At 29.9% G+C, this 20,395-nt stretch overlaps 3 long non-coding RNA genes across 10 annotated transcripts in view; 1 reads left to right on the top strand and 2 right to left on the bottom strand.

Annotated features, from left to right (window-relative positions):
* LOC143235350 (uncharacterized) overlaps nucleotides 1-20,395 on the bottom strand; it is a 281,246-nt gene that overhangs the window by 58,813 nt on the left and 202,038 nt on the right. The window lies entirely within an intron of this gene.
* LOC143235348 (uncharacterized) lies at nucleotides 1,260-20,384 on the top strand. Of its 6 annotated transcripts, none has more exons than XR_013019129.1 (4): nucleotides 1,260-1,491; nucleotides 6,012-6,068; nucleotides 9,814-9,964; nucleotides 20,089-20,384. It is a non-coding gene; the product is annotated as an uncharacterized LOC143235348 (long non-coding RNA). The 6 variants fall into 6 exon arrangements; XR_013019127.1 differs by lacking the exon at nucleotides 20,089-20,384 and adding an exon at nucleotides 10,709-15,876 and having other exon boundaries at nucleotides 1,274-1,491; nucleotides 6,012-6,117; XR_013019124.1 differs by lacking the exon at nucleotides 20,089-20,384 and adding an exon at nucleotides 10,709-15,876 and having other exon boundaries at nucleotides 1,275-1,491.
* Nucleotides 6,029-6,785, bottom strand: LOC143235353 (uncharacterized). Its single transcript, XR_013019139.1, has 2 exons — nucleotides 6,610-6,785; nucleotides 6,029-6,304 (listed from the first exon to the last, which is right to left on the bottom strand). It is a non-coding gene; the product is annotated as an uncharacterized LOC143235353 (long non-coding RNA).

Genomic DNA, 20,395 nt, shown 5'->3' with positions numbered 1-20,395 from the left:
GTCAATTGTATCTGAATAGTCTATACATTAATATTATAATGATCACGCAATGGCTCGGATGAGGCTCCTCAGCGGAGCTGTTAGCGACTTCGGCTTTTCAGTCACAAAGGTTTAAGCCGCGGTTAAGCAGGTTGACCCCCAAATACCGCGGCTTAACGGCGCTCCATTGTAATTAATTGCGTGTTTTGACGTACAAGGTTATAGTTGTAAAACTATTAAGTTTAGTAACAGTAGAGTTAGTACTGTATTTACTAGGGAGTGCTAATGTCAAATTATATCTCATCAGACGAAACAAATATATAATAAAAACGTTTAAATAATACTGTATAACAAGTCTCTGGATATTTTATCAAATGATTTCAGCTTGCCATTTTTTTCTCTCTTTGTAAGCTAAATAATAAATTGATAAATACATAACTGACTTTTCCTATATTTAGAAACTGAGACATTTGCTGTGGTTTAAAACTCCGTAATTTTCAATCATTTATTACATTTTCAATTGCTTTTTATTGTCTTTTAGCTTTCAAAAACACAAGAACTAAAGTTTGGTAATTAATTTCCAATAATTTAAACTTTTCAAATAAATTGTTTCACAGTTATTCGTTTTTTCACTTCATCTTATTCTGTTTCAACATTAAATGACCGATTTCTGCACAACACTTTCTGTGAAAGTTCTTACCTGGGAGGAGAAGTGTGAAATTTTACAGACCTGTCAACGTTTCAACACAAACTGGTGGTGTGACACACAAATATATACATATCGTTCTCTATACCGCTACAGTTGATTACGTTTTACAAAACGACGACACCTAACACTACAGCAGTCAAATACGTAATTATAACCATAAACAGCTGCATTTGTTGATTTGTCCTTCAGCACGCTGTGTCAAGCATTCTTTATGTAAAAACATAAATCTTAGTTATCGAGTTATAAATACGAAGTTACAAACAAACTATTACAAATTTCAAACACTAAACAGTTAAACAATCATGATGTAAGAATGTTATATACATATATGTTACACTGTTGGACAAAGGGTAGCTTGTCATATAAATAACCAGAAAAAGAACACATTTCTACACGACCGTATCCCGCTATTAAAGATACCCCTCATAATTACTTGCTTTGAGAGTAATTCCGTATATGTTTTTTACCTGCACTATCTTTTGTTATTATTCTAATAATAAACAACTACGTTTTTGTTTGTTTCTGTTTACAACCTGATAACTATTCTTACTTTCTTCTGATTGGTTGAGTCAAACTTGTGCAAGTCATTTTGAAACTTTGTGAAATAAAACGTGGATACCTGAGCATCAAGAATATTTTATGTTAAACATCAAAAGTCACCATTCATAGTTGAGACCAAGGATAAAGAATTGTTGAAGTCCCAGAGATAAAAATCTTATTTTCAAGAGGCTGGTTCTACAATTTAAATAATGTGATGGTTAGATTACTTTCCGAACAAACATTGGTCGCCCAATGGCTCAGCGGTATGTCTGCGGACTATGTTCACCAGTTTCATAATAACTGTTGATGGAGTGGAGTGTACACTGAGCTCTTTATAACAGCTTTGTACATTTGTATTAACTAATTACTTGTACATCATAAATTTGTTTCCAATGTATAGAAGATTGGCATAGCACCCATAAAAGGCTGTAAAATCTATTTCTGTTTTTCAGTGGATTCAGTTCTAAGACTGCATATATCGTATGTCTCAAAAGGACATGTAAAAACACATTGGCATCTTGACAGTTGTGTGCATTGCGAGCTTATGTGTTTAGTCAGTTTCTGTTAAATTGGAGATTTTTTTTTATATAACTTGAATCATGTGACAAGCAAACTATGTGAGCAAACTATTTATTTTAAATGTTTCTGTTGTAACAAAGAATTAAAACTTGGATAACATAAACATTAAATTATATACTATAATGTTAATTTCATTCACATGCATGGATTGTAAAGATGTTTAATTTTTGTACATAATTCAGTAATTTGCATATACATTAATTTTAAAATGCTGCTGTTCTGATCAGATAAACAGATATGAATTTCAGTGTTATTTTGTTTATCAACACTACTCATCATTGAGTTTCTGATGTGAATACTTAAGACCATGTCATTTAAATACTTCTGTGTGCATTTTAATCTGGAATTTTTTGCCTGTTGGCTTCAGTCAAGAACACTTTTTTATATATCTGGGAACCAAATATATACACGAGATTCACATTCATTGTCAGTGACATCCGTCAATGTATTTATGGCATTTGTACTTGTGATTATAAATGTCACACATGTTTGTAATTGATACATTTTTTGTTGACTTCGCTCTCTTGAACTTCGAGGAATCCAGTTACATGTCTTATCACAGCTGTAAGTGAGAGTGACTTATTTTGTCAAGTAATTCTTGGAATTGTGATTTCTTCATGAAGTTATTTGCTTTTATTCTCTTTTTTATATTTTTTCTGTTGACTAATTAACTGGACCTTTCTACAGGCTTTAAAAGAATTTCAAAGTAATTGTTAATCAGATTGTTTACTTCTGTTATAATTATTTTGGTAAACTTTGTATTTGGTCATTCTAATTTGCTTGAGAAACATCTCTAGAATACTTTAGAATCCTCTTTTCTTAGTCTTGCCTGAAACATCAGTCTAGTCTAGTTATCTGAATGGTAAATGGTGAACAAGTTTTTGTATATGTCTAGTTCATCCCATAGTTCTGATGCCCATGAACTGTCATAGTTAGTAACCTGTATGGTCACTTCTGTCTGATTGTTAATTGAGAACTTTTTTTTTATTAACTACTAGATATTAGTTACTCATTACTTTTTATCCTGTGTTTTGACTAATAATCTGCTTCCATATTCTTGGAAATTTCAAAAAACTATTTATTTAGTGGTCATGGCTGAAAATCAATTATTAGTCTTCTTGATGCAGAGACTGGTTGATATATATATAGTAGTTTTAATATTCAGTGACCATTATGGAGGTCTGCTTTCTCTTTTTTTAACTCAAGGGAGTTTCAAATTTGTATTATGTGAATTTTGTTGCATATTGCTTTTTCTTTGTATTAGAGGATGATCTTGTGTGTGTCTCAGGTTAATAGGCTGGCTTTTATTGGTCACTAGCCATTGTTAGGGAAGGTTGTATAAAGTTTTACTTGCACAGGTCTCATGCTTTTCTAGGTACAAGGAAGCACTGTGCTGGTATATGGAATCCTCTCTTACTTCACAAAAGAAATATTGTTTTTATAAACACCTAAAGTTACAAAAAGGACAAAAACAGTTACATTATTTAACTAGTGTTTCAAGCAACTGCCCTTCATTAGGTTTGATATTGTTTAAAGTTATTTAATTTTCTCAAGTTTCAACATAACTGCTCATTGTTATTTGTGAATCTTTTCCACTTTTAGAAAGAAATAAAGGATGTTTATTGGATAGCACTGTTAAAATCTATAACAGTATGACATCATTCTTAGTCCTAGAATTAATGACCTTTGTGCATCTCTTAAAAAAATTTCAAAACAACTTTGTAATTTATTTTTATTTTTTTATTAATATCACCTGTATTTTAATTCATTTTTCTATTTCCTGTATATTAGTATTGTTTCCTATATATTAATATCACCTATATTTTTATTCATTTTTCTTTTTCCCATGTATCAGTATTGTTTCCTATATATTAATATCACCTGTATTTTTATTCATTTTTCTATTTCCCGTATATTAGTATTGTTTCCTATATATTAATATCACCTATATTTTTATTCATTTTTCTATTTCCCATATATTAGAATTGTTTCCTATATACTAATATCACCTGTATTTTTATTCATTTTTCTATTTTCCATATATTAGTATTGTTTCCTATATATTTCTTTACATTATCATTTTCTGTAATTCCCATTCCTTTTATTTTTGTATTTTTCCATTCTGTGAAACCTGTTTTAACATTTTTTTAACTGTTGTCACTGCCATCTTTCATGTAATGCACACATTTTTTTATGTACATCTAAACATGACAGGAATGTCTTCTGTTATTATTGACATAAATGACATCAACATCTGTACTTGTAATGTGCCCTACTAATCATTGCTCTTTATTATCCTAAAAAAGAATAGTCAATTGAGTTAAGATATTTTATGTCACCTTTATTGGGTTATATGTAGTACTGATAAAGATTTAAACACTCATTCAGTTTCCCATGTTTTACATGTACATAAATAGTCAAAAGATTGTTAGGCTAGTTTAGCCTGCTTGAAACGAATAGTGTATTTTGTTCAGTTTAAATTCTTGCTCTTGCTCAGTATGTTAGTTATTGCTATTTCTTTTACAAAAGTTTAGAAATGCATTTGAAAGCCACGCTGTGTAACATTGAATAGATTCAAAATAGTTATTTGTATCTGAATAGACCTATTCACCTAAAAGTTCCATCAGTCTATAGAAATACAGAGATAAAAGTTAGTTTTGTATATCACCTTTTGAGTATATGTATAAAGATTGGCGCTGCTTACTGTTAATAGGAAGATTTTGAATTTTTCATCAAACATAAAGTTATTAAGTACTTTATAAAAATGATAAACGTAGCATGAGATGGACTTAAAAATTGAAATAACTTTATTTTAACTAAACATTTTAGTAAACTGAAATCATTGAAGATCTACATGTTGCATTCTTTGGAAATAAGAAGCTTTATGGCTGTCAGGTATTTACAGTGTTAAAGAGTATAATGTGTGTGGTAGAAGGAACACTCTAAATGTCCCTCTGGTGTTAATATATATAATAAACAGTTTGTGTCATGCTTCTTTGTTTTAATAGTAATGGTCTACAATTTATATCATTGTTTTGTAACAAAACTACCAATTGATATTGTTAGGTCAACTATGGTATTTATGTTGTGAATGTTTAATATACATATTGGTTTGTTTTTTATTCTTGTTAACTTTGGTGATGATAGAACAAAACAATTTAATTCAGAAATTATTTAGATTTAGAATTGATATTTTGTCTTTATTGAGCTTAGAGTAAGTTATTGCACAGTACATTTTTAAGCTTAATTATAAAACAAATAATACCCTAGGCTTACTTATTGCACCATGATAAGTTAGATAGCATTTTATTTATATTTTTTTCAGTTATTTATTATCATTGAGGTATAGACAAAAGTAAGATAAAAATTACCAAGGGTTTCAGTGGAGTAGCATTTCAACTAAGCCTTTGTTACAATAATGTTTTACACCCAATGCTTATATTTAGCCCATTAAATACACCTTCCGTTACTAATGTTAAGATCAGATGATAGCTAGTTGTGTCTAAGTGTGAATGTAAAGTACGTAATTCCCTCCAGTCTTACACTGTTAAATTAGGGATAGCTAGCTGACTTCCCTCCAGTTTTACACTGTTAAATTATGGATAGCTAGCTGACTTCCATCTAGTCTTACACTGTTAAATTAGGGATAGCTAGCTGACTTCCCTCCAGTCTTACACTGTTAAATTATGGATAGCTAGCTGACTTCCCTCCAGTCTTACACTGTTAAATTATGGATAGCTAGCTGACTTCCATCTAGTCTTACACTGTTAAATTAGGGATAGCTAGCTGACTTCCCTCCAGTCTTACACTGTTAAATTAGGGATAGCTAGCTGACTTCTGTCTAGTTTTACACTTCTAAATTAGGGATGGCTAATGCAGATAGCCCTCGTGTAGCATTGCATGAAATTCAAAAACAAACAAATAAATATAATTAAAGATGTATTAACTGTGGAAACTCCACTATGTAAAATAGTTACATATATTTTTCGATATCACATCTTCCAATTATTTTAGTTTAGTCACAGAGTCCATCAGTCTCCTTTCACTAAAACTGATTTCTTATTATTACTTTCTGACTTACGGTGTACAATTCCTTCTTCTTGTAATTTTGTAAGTTAATTTACATATAACAGTTTACTTTATTTTGGTGCACTGGAATTTTTCTTGTAGAATTTTTCTAGTTATATTTTCTTATAACTTCTAGATCTTTTAATGACATGGGACTGGGCAACCTACTTTCATGACTATGGACAAGAAAATAGTAAGTATTGAAGGGTAAACCCACAAGTTGCTGTAGTTCTGCTTGAAAAGTAAGTGGAACATAAAAGTAATCAAAGTTAATTTTAAATGTCACTATTATACTGCTTTATTATAAATTGTTAGTCTTTCCAATAATTATTATGCATGTTTTGATTTTTAAAAAAGGAAAATGAAAACATATAGCCACCTTAAAAGTTGTATGTTTAGTTACCTAGTCATATGTTGCCCTTAAGATACCTGATACTATTGATGAAAGTTGTATGTTTAGTTACCTAGTCATATGTTGTCCTTAAGAAACCTGATACTATTGATGAAAGTTGTATGTTTAGTTACCTAGTCATATGTTGCCCTTAAGATACCTGATACTATTGATGAAAGTTGTATGTTTAGTTACCTAGTCATATGTTGCCCTTAAGATACCTGATACTATTGATGAAAGTTGTATGTTTAGTTACCTAGTCATATGTTGCCCTTAAGATACCTGATACTATTGATGAAAGTTGTATGTTTAGTTACCTAGTCATATGTTGCCCTTAAGATACCTGATACTATTGATGTCTTACTCCAAGACGTGTCCTGCAAGATGTCAAGTTTCATTTTTTAAATTAAAAGTTAAGTCTTATTTAGTTTCTCAACTAGCCTTTAACAGGTGTAAATACAAATTTAGAAAGAATGAAGGTAAGATGATAAATAGTTGTAGACTCTGAATAAAGTAATGTTTTATTTTTCTTTCTTTAATGTTAGTTTATTTTAGTATTGGTTAAATTGTTTGATATATATTTGTTTATGAGGATTATTTTGCATTGTTATCTTAAGATATGTGTTTAGAACAAAACTAAACCTCCTAAACTAGCTGAATCTTGTGTTTGGGATTATAGCAAAACTTTGCTTGCATTGAGGGTACCATGACAGATGAATCAATACCTTCTAATCATAATAAGTAAGGTGATATGTTAGATGTACATAATATTCATTTCTTGTTTAATTTTTATTTGAACTATATAGGTATTTTGTTTTGATCAGAAGTTGGAAACAGTTGTAGATTTTATTACCAAAAAGTTTCTCTCTGTAGATTTTTTTTATCATAGTAATATATTAAACATAACCTGAGAATTCTCTGTATTAATACCATAATTATTAATGAATCAGTTTTAATTGTCCAGAGTTTAATAATAGTTGAATGTCTGTTGTGTAGTCAGTTAATCATACATGCATACAATTTGCACATATTCACAAGATGATAGGTTCCAATGCTTCAAATTAAATAAACATTCTCAGATTTTCATCTCCACGTGTAATGTGAGAGTAATAAAACATTGAATACAAAGTAGATAAATATTATTAATATATTATTTTTCTAAGATAGATAGAAATAAAATCTTAAATTTATGGTATAATGTTTATAACTAAAATTCTATATTACATTTTGAAGTTAATGATCATGAACGTGCAAGTTAATTTAGCCATAATTAGTTTCATTTAATAGAAAACCATTTAAATTCAGAATGTTTGTTTATTCATATATTTAACAGTGCTTACCACAAATTTGCACAATAATTAATACTTTCTTGCATATAAATATGATAGTTTTTTTATGATAACTAGGTGTCTGGGCTTTTATAATGAAAGAACACCTCATATCTGTTAAAGCATGTCTTGTTAGTTGGCATAACTAAGAATATAGGTACTTGTAGGAATATCATGAAGTATATACTTTGTATAGGTTGATCTGTAAGTAGTTTTGAAAATTTTATATTTAAGGCTGTTCTATGTGTAAGCTTCTTTATAATAGAAGTTATAAATGGTTTTAACTATCAGCTTTGAGTTGTACTTATGAGATAAAATTCATGTTTTTTGTTTATGTGTTGAAATATCCTAAAGTCATTGAATCAAAGTAATTTTTCAGAAATATGTAAATCATATAAGTGTTTGAGTAATTTTGCACAGTAATTATATACGTTTAGAAGTTACACTGTCCACAAAAGTTTCTCCACTACAATAAAAATACAACTGTTCATGAGTAGTTTGTTGATCCTGATTCTAAAAATTGTTGAATATTACTGATCACCTCTAGATTATGAGCTATATTAGGTTTATTCTAAATATTCTTATATATTATGAAAATAACTCTCTGATGACTTTATTTATTTATTGAAAATTGCATTTAAGAATGTTCAAAAACTGAAAATACACTTAAGCTATGTTTAAAACTTTCATCATGGTATTATTTTTATTTCTTTTCACAAAATACCTGACTGACTTGTTGCATCTTTAATGTATGTTGTTAGTTTCATAAAACAAGAATCAACAGTAATCTTCCGTCATCACAGGATTCCACTGTCTTTCTTGATGTTACTGTTCTATTATAGACATAACTTAAGGGAAGTGCTCACCAAGATTATTGCTCACTTCACCAAGATCATTTGATAAGAAACTTAATTAAAAGTGTGAGAAGTGTAACTTTAGTGACATCTTGGACCCAGTTTTCCTCTTGTTCTCAGGGATATCATTAATTGTCACAACATAGTTTTCATCTCTGTAAATTCCTAAGAAAATTTTAACAACCAGTTTGAGTGATTTCCTCGCAGTAAGTTCTTTCTGACTGATTAATGTTTCAAAATCACCATTCATCAGCACTTCCCAAATCTGTGGCCCAACAAAAATACGACCTTTTAGTTTTTACTTCACTAACTTTTTGAAACTTATAAGACAGATGGAGTGGGGGAAGAAACATATCTTGATGATTCACTGAAAGTTGGAACTCAACTTTCTGTTTTCCTGGAACGTAATTCTCTCACTGGCCATTCCGTTTTTTTGAAATGCATTTTATATGATATCGGCTATCCCAGACAGACAAAAAGCTGCAGTGTTTGGTACACTCACTTTATAGACTTAGCAGTTGTGGATATTTGATTGCTTCAGGAATAAGCTGCATGTTCTACTGTGTTCACAGCATTAACAACAGGAACCAATGGCTTAGTGTTCCCATTATGTAAAAGCACAGTTTTCACACTAACTTTAGATGAATTGGTAAAATGTTTTCTTTCTTGAGAGTATATTCAGTACTTGATTCTTCAATAAGTGCATCAACATTTGTACAGAAACACAAAGTATCTTGCATGCTGTAGTGAGGAGCAAGACTTTTATGATAAATTCCATTGCCATAAATGAAAGTTCCTCATGCTGTTTCAGTATAAAACAAGTCACAAATCTGATCATTTAGCTCATCTTGTGTGATCAGATGAGGCAGTTTATGCTGAGATGCCACAGGGGTAAAATTACTAAATGAAGAAAGTAAAGATGATTCATTGTCTTTTTTGCAGTATAACTTCTATTTCTTACTTTGCTGCTGGATGTGACACAAGAAAATCATCCCCATGAGGTACTGGTTTCATCACAGATGCAATCTCTGGATATTTAGTGTATTGTTTAGTTTTGTCTGAATATCCAGAAATATTAATGCAAAAATAACAGTAAGTTAGATGATCTTTGGGCTCACACTGTATCATTGAAATTGTCAATGACACAATTGCTCTTCTTTTATTTAGCCACTGTGTGAAGCCAGATTTGGAAACTGAACAACACAAATGTAGCATAAACTGTTTCGGGGGTTTTTGGACTTTACTTGAAGAGAAAGCAGTCAGTACATGAAATAATTTTCTAAAAAGTATAAAAGAATTATGTTTAGAGAACTAGTTTAAAATATTTTAAAAACAAAATTTTGATTTCATTTGATTATATCACAGGTATGATGTGAGGAAGATGGACTTTGTTTTGAGTGTGCACAGAGCCAGAAAAAGTAACCAACTGAGTGAAAAGCAGTTGAGAGAGAGGTGTATCACTCTGCCCATTTTAAGCTCAGTTGAGGGACTCCTCAAATGTTCCTGGGCAGAAAAGGTGAACATGGGAATGAAGCAAAATTGGTGCAAGTCATTATAATTTTATCAAGAACAAGTAGCACATATGAACAATATATATGGAGTTTTACACCAATACAATACAGTTACTGTCTGAAGTTATCAAAAATTTATTCCTTTTGTTCATTAAACTTTCTATGTAAACTTAATTTCACAGTATAAACCTATTGAACTGAGCTGATTGTATGGTATTACACATATTGTTGATAAAGTAGTGAGATACTACAGTATCTTAAAATCTGGAGGTGATGGACAAATTCTGATTACGTGTCTGAAACCAAAACTATTTAATTACCAAATAATCACTTGAGTTTTCTAATGTAGCAAATGATTTGTTATGCAGTGTTACCTAGAACATTGTTTAGGGCAAATTTGTGTTATAAAGATAAAAAGTTTGTTTGTTTTTTTTTACTTTACAATGGTGTGTTTACACTTTATATTTTATAATGCATGCTTTTGTACCAATTGCAATGTTTATTTATTGATGAAAAATGTATAACTACCTTTCAAGTTGTTTCAGAAATAAAATTATTGCTTAAAAATACAAGTTTCAAATAATGCAACATTTTTTTAAAGGGTCTTATTTTTCTTAGGTAGGTCTTGTTCAGTCTTGTGAATGAAAAGGATTTGTACAATTTTAATAATATAATTTACTAATTTTTTAAAATATTAATTTGACCTATCCATACTTTTAGTGTGAATTAATGTTCTTTACTCCCTTCAGGGTGAGAGAAGCAGACAAGAAGAAGTTGGTAGAAACTGCCCTAAAACAGCTCAGACAGTTAACATCAAACAGTGATTAGTATAATTGTACTTAATTCTTCCCTTTGTTACATATTTTGGTTTCCTATAATTACTGGCTTGATGGAAAGTATCCATTCAGTTTTTTGTGTGTTTAATGAATTAGTAAAATGTGACTGTTCAATGTCAAGAACATTGATATCAATTATTCTGAGAAGTGAGTGAACCAGGCTTTCAGTTAACATTAATAAAATATAAAGATTCTTATTATTACCACAGTTTTGTTAAAAATGGATAGTTCTAGCAGCAGAGCTTACCATATTAATGTCTGCCATAAAGGAAAATTAGGCCAAGAAGTGCACTTTCTACTTATTTCTAACAAAATATATTGACCAGTTTTTGATTATTTGGCTATATAGTTTTAAAATTTTGTGAGAGACAAAAACGTTTATGACACTAAATTATTAAAATTATTTGACCCATGTGTTGCTTTATTTCTCAGTTTTAAATCACTTTTTGTTTAGCCCATTTATTGTGTTATAGAATAGGGAAAGAGTGTGATTCTGAGGGAAGTTTGATATTATAATTAAATTGTGATTATAACACAAATAATATAAAAAAAAGACATTAAAACACGGGTCAGTGTTATAGTTCTCTTCTAATTTTCCATTTTATTTAATAGCTAGCTCATAACTGTTTGGTCTCAAGGTAATATATAGATAGTAGATAATGAACTTGAATCATCTGATAAACTGTTATGTGACACAACTGAATTCCTTGTGTTTTCTGAATATAACTTAATAACTAATTGTAAAATTACATACAGATATTAGAATATAAACAAACCTTGTAGCAGCTATGATAGATCTAAACTGTCTTCTTTATGATTCAACACACTGATATAGTTGTGTTAAGAGAGTCATCTGTATAAACAATATCTGTTAAGATGTGTTTTCAAAACAAACACCAAGGGCTTTTATGAGATTTTTAGAATGGTACTTAATACAGTTTTTCAAGTGTAGTCCCAGTTATTACTGGAATAAACATCTTCATGTGGATACAAAGTAAAATTGCCAACCTGGTATGTGGTGAAGTGAAATGGTAAACAGACAATACAGAAGAGAACAGTTAGTATTATGTACAATAATTTAGGTATAGTTGACTGGTATGCTGTTACATAATAATACATTGTGTTATAATAATCCAAAAAATGGCTAAATGATTGTTACTGTACCACAACTGCTGCAACCTAATGGCAGACACTAGAAAAACACAGTACTATGACAATGAAAAACAAGGGTAATGTGATTGTTACCCTGCTAATGTGGTATACTGTAATATAGTGGGAGATGCTAAAAACAAACAAACATTACTACAACCATGAAAAAGTGGCTAAATGATTGTCACTGTGCTGTACCTTGATGTTGCTATAAGGTGACTGTTTTGTGGTGCTAAATAATTTGACAAAGTTGTTTACCAAACTAATGCAGAAGAGCATATGATGTTACTACTATAGAATAATTCAGTTTATTTGTTACATATACAAGACAAATATGTCTGTAGTAATATTACAAAGTAGTATAATTTGTTTGTCATTGTATAAACAGACTTTTCATCCTCTACTTACATCAGACACTTAGAGCTGGCAGCTGGTTTTTACTCAATATTTAACATATTTACGTGCTGCGTATCTGAAAGCCAGTGTTCAGTTTATTTTGAAATAAATCTCACACATCTCATGATTGTAAGAAATGTTTGGTAGGATAGTATACAAATGGGAAAAGAACTTTTAAAGATTTTTAAAAATGGGAATTATGTTTGACATGTTTCTCTAATAATTTGACACTGAAAGAAGTTAGTTGTGATTAACTTTTATGAAACATTTAAAATTGTGCCTTTTACTTGTCATATAAGTATGCTACTGGTTGAATTGTAATTGACTAATTAGATAAAATAATTATTAGCTATGTTGTACTGTGCATTTTAGGCTCATAATGAATGATACATCATCAGGTTATTATGGGGTATAATTTTCAACAGTTTTTGTACTTTACATTAAATAAAACCCACTATCTGGTAGATGGTTTGTTACATGAAATACCAATTTTGAAGGTCCCAAACTTGTAGATGTTTACAGCACTAGAACTACTAGTAAACATATGTTAATGAAGAAGAATTTTTGTGACATTACTCCTGTTACTGATTGTAAACAGAAGACTTAGTACTCCTGATTTACATATTAATTTATGTTAGTACAAGTATAGTACTATATCATGTTGTTGTTTTAATTCATGGAATACCTATTGTGAATCATATTAGACACTCAAAAGATTCAGACAAATGAAAAAGGTACAGAGCAATATAAAATTCTAACAAAAGATAGCCATGTTTAGATAGTGAGTAAAAAATTTTCATGTTTTGTTTTTCTAATTTGTTGGGAAAAAATGTCAGAGTGGCCCTTTAACTAATATAAAATAATTTGTTAATGATAGTGCAAGTTCCCTTACACAGGCCTTCAACAGTAACAGAGATTAGTGATAAGGGTTAACATTTTCTGTGACCATCAGTTGTCTTAAGGGTTCAAAATATTTGTAAGCTAATAACCATCATGAAGGGTGGAAACTTCTGTAAGGTATCAGCCTCTGTGTTTCTTAAATGTTTTCACAAACACTCTTAGTTGTTTACAATCCATTTTGTCAGGTTGGACTTCAATGGTCACATCATGATTCAAACTGCTTACTCTTGAATGTTCAACATTTAGTTGTTTCTTGTCCCAGCCTTTTGTATTACTTTGTTTTGACCATAGGCAATTTTTTTTTCAGAATAGTATGTTACTGTGGACATGAATAATTAGTGTAAATATGTGTATATTGCTTTGATGTTTTGAACTATGAAGTGCTTCTTTATGTTTAGTTTTACACTTCTGGAAACAGCTAAAACTATTTAACTCAATTGGGACTTTAACACTGGTTAAAAGGTTATAAAATTTGATAATATTGTCATGCTTTTGCTTTTGTGTAAATAATAAAAATTTATCAGAGAAACTAACTTTAAAATATAATATTTATCAGGAGATTTCAAATAAAACAAGTCAGAACTATTTGTGTGTGTGTGTGTGTGTTGGGAAAATATTTTATTAATCATAATAAACTTATAACTGCTGCAAAGAAACTGTATAAAATAATTATTTTTCTGGTTGTGTTAGATGTTGATATTTTTCAGTTTGAAGAAATCAAGTATTGTGGAATGTTTTTTTGTTTAGTAACTGAGAAAGATATTTATATGCATTGTACGTTGTATGTTTTTTTGTTTGTGGGGTACATTTGTTTTTCCACGGAATAGTTCATTGTACCTATCTGTCCATACCTGCTGAGTTTTTGGAAGATAGTTTTCAAGTTCGTTTTGTGTGCAAACCAAATAATTTCCATAAAATCAGTTTATAAATCTTTGGTAAATTTATCCTATTTAATAATACCATTTTTTTGCTTGAGTTGTATGTAGAGCAATATTTATATGTTTATGTACACAGTATATTTATTATTTGTTTTGGTTTCTGAAAATATTGGATTGATGAATGGATAGAATACATTAAAAGTAAATTGTACACTTAGTGTTGTTTTGTTAGCTGGTGTTAATTTTTAATGTTTTAAACAGTAATTTGTATGTATTAACCAGTACTATATTATATGAAACTATGTTGTTTTATCCAATAACAAACAAGCATACTTCAATAAGATGTTGGTTGTTGTTTTTTAAGTTAAGAAATAATAATACAGTTGTTAACAGAATGACTAGTACATAGTTTCCAAAAAATGTTTTGTAGATTGTTTTTATTATAGGCTGTGTGTGACTTACAGATATTGCTGTATAGTCACAGTTCTTTGTAGTAACATGTACTATGCAACTCTAGATACATATACTTCTCCCTCAAGTACTTTTGTCAGACATCATTTCATTTGTAAATCATAAAAACGTGATGAATATAATCTATAGCCTTTGTCACTGTTTGTTTTTAACAACTAAAATAAGACAATTTTTATGACACACTATCAAGATGTTCCTCTCATTTGATACTTCTGCTTATAATGACGTAAAATTATTTTTATGGAAGTAAACATCACAACTTTATTCAACATACATTATTATTGTGGCATTATATTTTATTTCATAACATTCAGTTTGAGATGTTTTAAGGATAGTTTGGTACAGCTGTAGCAATGTATCCTTGTCTGATAAATTTTTTAGTGTTTCTCTTTCTTTTGTTCATGCAATCATGTGTCCTAATGTGTTATTAAATACAGTTATTGTGAAGGAAAAAGAAAATTAATTGAATTTTTAACATGATACAGGATATTTGAATATTTTGAGTTTGCTTGAATCATTTCATAATGTTCATTATGAAGAATGAGGATTTAACAATGTGGATTAAACAGAAGTTTATTTATACATTGCTATTTATCTTTAGTTAAGACATTTTTACATTTTTGTGTTAGAGATTCCATCTTTTGATTTCCTATCCTATGTTATAATCCTTGTACAAATTTTACAACCCTAATCATTCCCATTTGATGATCATGTCTGTATGTATATCTTCCCCCTTAAATAGCTGATTGGCAAATTGCAAGATTTTGCCCCAGCTGTTATTATCTTTGAAGAAAGTTCACTGAATAAAGTAAATTAACATTTTTCCAGGGATATTTTTAGCATGATACAGCCATGTTCTCAAAGCTCTCTTTGCCTTCAATTGTAAATTCAAGAAGGTTTACTGTTAATAATAGGGATAACACAAGATGAGTCTGTAAAGATATTATATATAATTTTTTTTACTTCTAATAAAAAAATTTCCTTACAAGAAAACGAGGACAGTTTTACACTATTAACTCATCACATCTTTTCTATGCCTTTTTTCAAGGAGCTTCCATTAATAAAAAATTAACTTCTCATCCTGAACCTGTAGTGCTGTCATCTAGTGTCATTCTATTCACATTTCTAATATTTTCATTGAGTTTTCTCTTTATTAGAAATTGCTACTTTACTATATTTAACATACATATTGTTTGGAAATATTTTGTAAACTTTAAAAATTTTATGAAATTATTATAAATAATAATTTTTAAAAGCTTATTTATATTATTTACATGTGAAAAACAACGAACATTAACTTTTTTTTTGTTTGTTTGTTTTGGAATTTCGCACAAAGCTACTGGGCTGTGCTAGCCGTCCCTAATTTAGCAGTGTAAGACTAGAAGGAAGGCAGCTAGTCATCACCACCCTCCGCCAACTCTTGGGCTTCTTTTTACCAACAAATTGTGAGATTAATCGTAACATTATAACTCCCCCCATGGCTGAAAGGGCAAGCATGTTTGGTGTGACAGGGATTCAAAACCGCGACCCTCAGATTTCGAGTCAAACTCCTCAACCACCTGGCCATGCCAGTCATGAAGTTAGAGTGAGACTTAAGAGAATTTAAATTAGTTTGGTTCAGAATATCAGTGGGAATGATACAATATTAAAAATAATTATAAATAAATGAATAACATATATTGCCTACAATATTTACAGGGCCATTTTTCTATTGTTTTATAATTTTAATTTTGTCAGTTGAGTACTTGTAATTAAACCATGAATTATGATGTTCTTGCACAATGTTTGAGGTCCAACAAATAGCTTAATATTTAGTACTAAATATTTCTACTCACAGAATAATAATGTTTGATACTTAGAAGTTTTTACAATGTTAATAAAATGTTTATTTTCTTTCTTACTTATAATATTGTTTGTGGGGTTTATGCAATTTTTAAAGGCATTCTCTGTTGATGTTAATCAGTTTAATATTTTTGAATTATTCTGCATGAAACTTAATTATTGTATCAGTTGGAAGATGAGTATGGTGAAAAGTATACATCATTTGATTAGAATAACCATAATAATTTATTTTAAGTTTATTTTGGGACATTTAATATTTATATGTATCAAAAGCTAGTTTGTATACTTCTAGGGGAACTGTATAGGCCTAAATGGAGAAACTTTGATAGTTATGCAAGTTATACCTTTTTTTTACATTAATGATACATTTGTAAAGGCAGAAATGGAATATCAGTCATCATAGTATTCACATGTGTGTGTTAGTTTGTTATAACTCAAAAAAGAATTAAATAAAAAAATGCTGCATTGACTGAAAATATCCCAGGGTACAAGCTACAGTGTGGGATCATAATATGTACCCTAGGGTTTTGAGATGACTTAAGAAATAGGAACCACACTGCAGTGGGGATACACTGTCTATCAGTCTTAACCTCCATTCACCAGTCTCATATAAGAAATAGAGTAGCAACACATACAGAATTAGAAATAGAAGTTAGGACATTGAGACGTGGGTGCTCAAGCCCACAACTTCCTACATGTGAAAATGATGTGGGACATCTTTTTACACATAAAAACTACACACATGATTTATAAAATACAATGCAACAACTGTCATGACTTCTACATTGGGGAAAGAAGCATAAAATGGAAACTAGATTCAAAGAACACAAAAAACTATCTTTGCATGTTTTTCAATACGACAAATGTAATAAACACATTATCATAGGAGACTCCCAGATGCTAAGTAGGAAAACAAATGCAAAATACATATTAACACTAATACATATTAACAATTGTGATAAAAATACTGACAGAAACAGGTTACAACTTCATGTTGCATAACAAAAGTGATTAGTGTAAAATGTTTTATAAATTCAAAAAAATGAAAATCAAACAAATTCAAGTATTTGGAAAGACTTGAGACCTACTAGAACGATAGCTCTGATGATAAAATGATGCTTTTGAGAAAGTCTTTAAAAGATTTAATGAATGAACATGAATTTGGAAAATGTTTTTCACTGATAAGATCAACAGTAGAGTTGTTTTATGGAGGATTAGACACTTGTTCTGCAAATATTAAGGTTAATTTGTGACACCTTTACTATTTTTCTTATAAGAGCAAAGAAAATTAGCTTATTAAAATATGTTCTGTGATTAAAAAATTTAAGAATGGGTTTTATGGTGAATCAGATCATCTCAGTGCATGCATCGTAAGTATGGTCTTTCACTGTCTTTTCATCCTTACTTTTAGACATGGAATTGGTCTCTGTTGGTACTAAGTTTTGTAGTCAGTGAACAAATTTTCAACATCTTGTACATATGTGAACAACTATTTCTGTCCTTATCATGAAGTTAGAAACAATTAAGGAATGTTATGAAGAAAAAAGTATTTAAATGTGATTGTTTGGAAAGTTTTGAAACATTCTGTTGTGTATTGGAGGGAAGGGAGTTTCTTCTGGAAGTGGAATTTTATGTTTAAGAATTAAGAGGATTTCTTAAACTTTCAGTAGGTATGGATAAGCCTACGCTACATCATACGTATGAAAAAATTGCATTATAAAGGTACTTGTCTCAGTTTATGATGACAGTATTGTTTGTTTATTTAACATAACCTTCCAGTGTACACAAATAATTTGTGGTCTACGCAGAAATGGCTTGAAGTTCCCTCTTCACGTTATTGTAGCATGTATTGTAGTGCCACACTCATGCTAAACAACTGAGAGAACTGTTTAGAACTAGAAAATTTAATTGGTTATGTTCAGACAGTATTTACATTGATTAGTTTTGTGCAGTTTAATCAAAACTATGACTTAATCAATTGTCACAATAATAATAAACTAATTGCAAATAGAGATAACAATTTTCTCTATTTTTGGTAATTTTATTTATCCAAGTAATAAAAATGTTACTTTGTTTGCTTCTGAGCACAAAACTTCATACCTGACAAATTAAATCATGAACATCAGCAGAGATGCCAACCATTATGATTTGAACGTAATCATTACGATGTTGGTGCATACATTACAACTACATGCTCATATAGACAAATATTACAACTTGTTGCAACTCCCAAATTATTATATATTATTTTGGCCAATACAATAAAGTGATAAATTGTTCCCCAGGACTTGAAAGGGGTGAAAAGAAAATTTCTAGTAAAATACAAATAAATTTTGATAATAAATAAAGACAGTCCAAATGGCTACTTGCAATAATCATGTTTGTGCTTGAAATAATAAAAAATATTTGTATCTCTAACATCTACCAATAGTTTAAGTACAGTGCTTCTCCTACTGGGTACGTGGGGGAATCCATAGTTATGTCATCAGTGTTTGTCAGCCAATCAGCGCTTGTGTCGATGGGTATTTAACATTTTCTAAGCAGCATAGAAACACCAATGCAATCATTCACAAGTTGGAAAAAAAGAGGCCTCGTTTACCAGATTATCTTGTTTCTGGCAAATCTAAAAGGACTGAAACTGTGGAAGGGTTCTGTTTACAATCACTCAGTCATTTGAAATAGTTGGCATCTCTGTATCAGATAGTATAAAACTTTTAATTATAAATATGCTTTAATGTCTAGTTTATTAACATGCATGGATAATAAAGTTCATTAATCTTTTTAATGCCATTTAAGTGTTTTTTAATATATACATTACACATTTTTAATGTGGCTCCCTTTTGAAAATCACAGTATATGTAATTTGATTTGAAATTAGAAACTGGCTGTGAAATTAAATCACTTGAAACCAGGACTGGAAAGGCCAACTTCAGGAGACTAATGCTGCTGTTTGAACTACCCATTAGTTATCCTGTCTATAATTTTGCTACACTTCTTTTAAAACATTTTTGTTACTTTCCTTTTTGAAAATGGCCATAACATCAAATAATTTGGAACCAGGACTAGAAAGGCCAACTTCAGGTGACTTATGGTGGTTTTTGTACTTACCTCTTTGTCCTCCTGGTGAGTTACGATAATTACAGTTACACTACAGAAAGTCCTTTACAACTTGAATTACTGTAGTTTTTCTCTTAATGTTGTTGACTTGATGTAAACTTTGGTTTTATGCTATTTATGTGTTGTTTTTTTAAACATTATTTTGTTTTACCTAAATTTCCTTTCATGAATTTTACTAAATTTACTTTTAACTTTTTACTGGATGTTTGACATAGATAGCCTAACTGCTTTGTGCTATAACACACTAAATCAACCAATCTCTCAGAAACACTGACAAAATTCCATTGCTGCTACTTCTGATAGATTGTCCACATCAACAAACATATTACCACTGTGGATATTTTCTTGTGTGATATGTTCTTTGTTACGATACCTTCAAAAGTATACAAATGTCTAGATTTTCTCTTAAAAGCACCTTGCATCATGGAATCGTGCTTAGATGTTAGCTTCAAAACTGGTATTTGCACTATAAGTATCAACAGCATTTTGCTACCGAGTGATTATCTTGTGCTGCTACTAATCTTATTTGTCTTTTTTCAGTTGCTTGTTTCTTGTGTATCTGTTGCCATGAAACTTCCTGGTTTCTGATTTGTGAGGACCATGCTTCATGTCCAAATTAAAATATTCAGGAATTACAAGGGTAATAAACATTTTTGTTAGACTACATGAATAAGTAAAAGTATTTTCTTTGTTTAACACATAGAGTTTAACATTTTTGATTGACTCATCAATAAAAGGTTATTGATACAGTCCATTGAAAGGAAGTAGTAATAAGAAAATCTACATATTGATAATAAGGAGGAATTACAGACAAACTGGGTAAAATTATTAACAAAAAAGGATAAAA

The sequence above is a fragment of the Tachypleus tridentatus genome, chromosome 12, assembly GCF_004210375.1.
Source record: "Tachypleus tridentatus isolate NWPU-2018 chromosome 12, ASM421037v1, whole genome shotgun sequence".
Lineage (NCBI taxonomy): Eukaryota > Metazoa > Arthropoda > Merostomata > Xiphosura > Limulidae > Tachypleus > Tachypleus tridentatus.
Note: the sequence above shows the minus strand (reverse complement) of the source record. Positions and strands in the feature narration are given on the sequence as shown.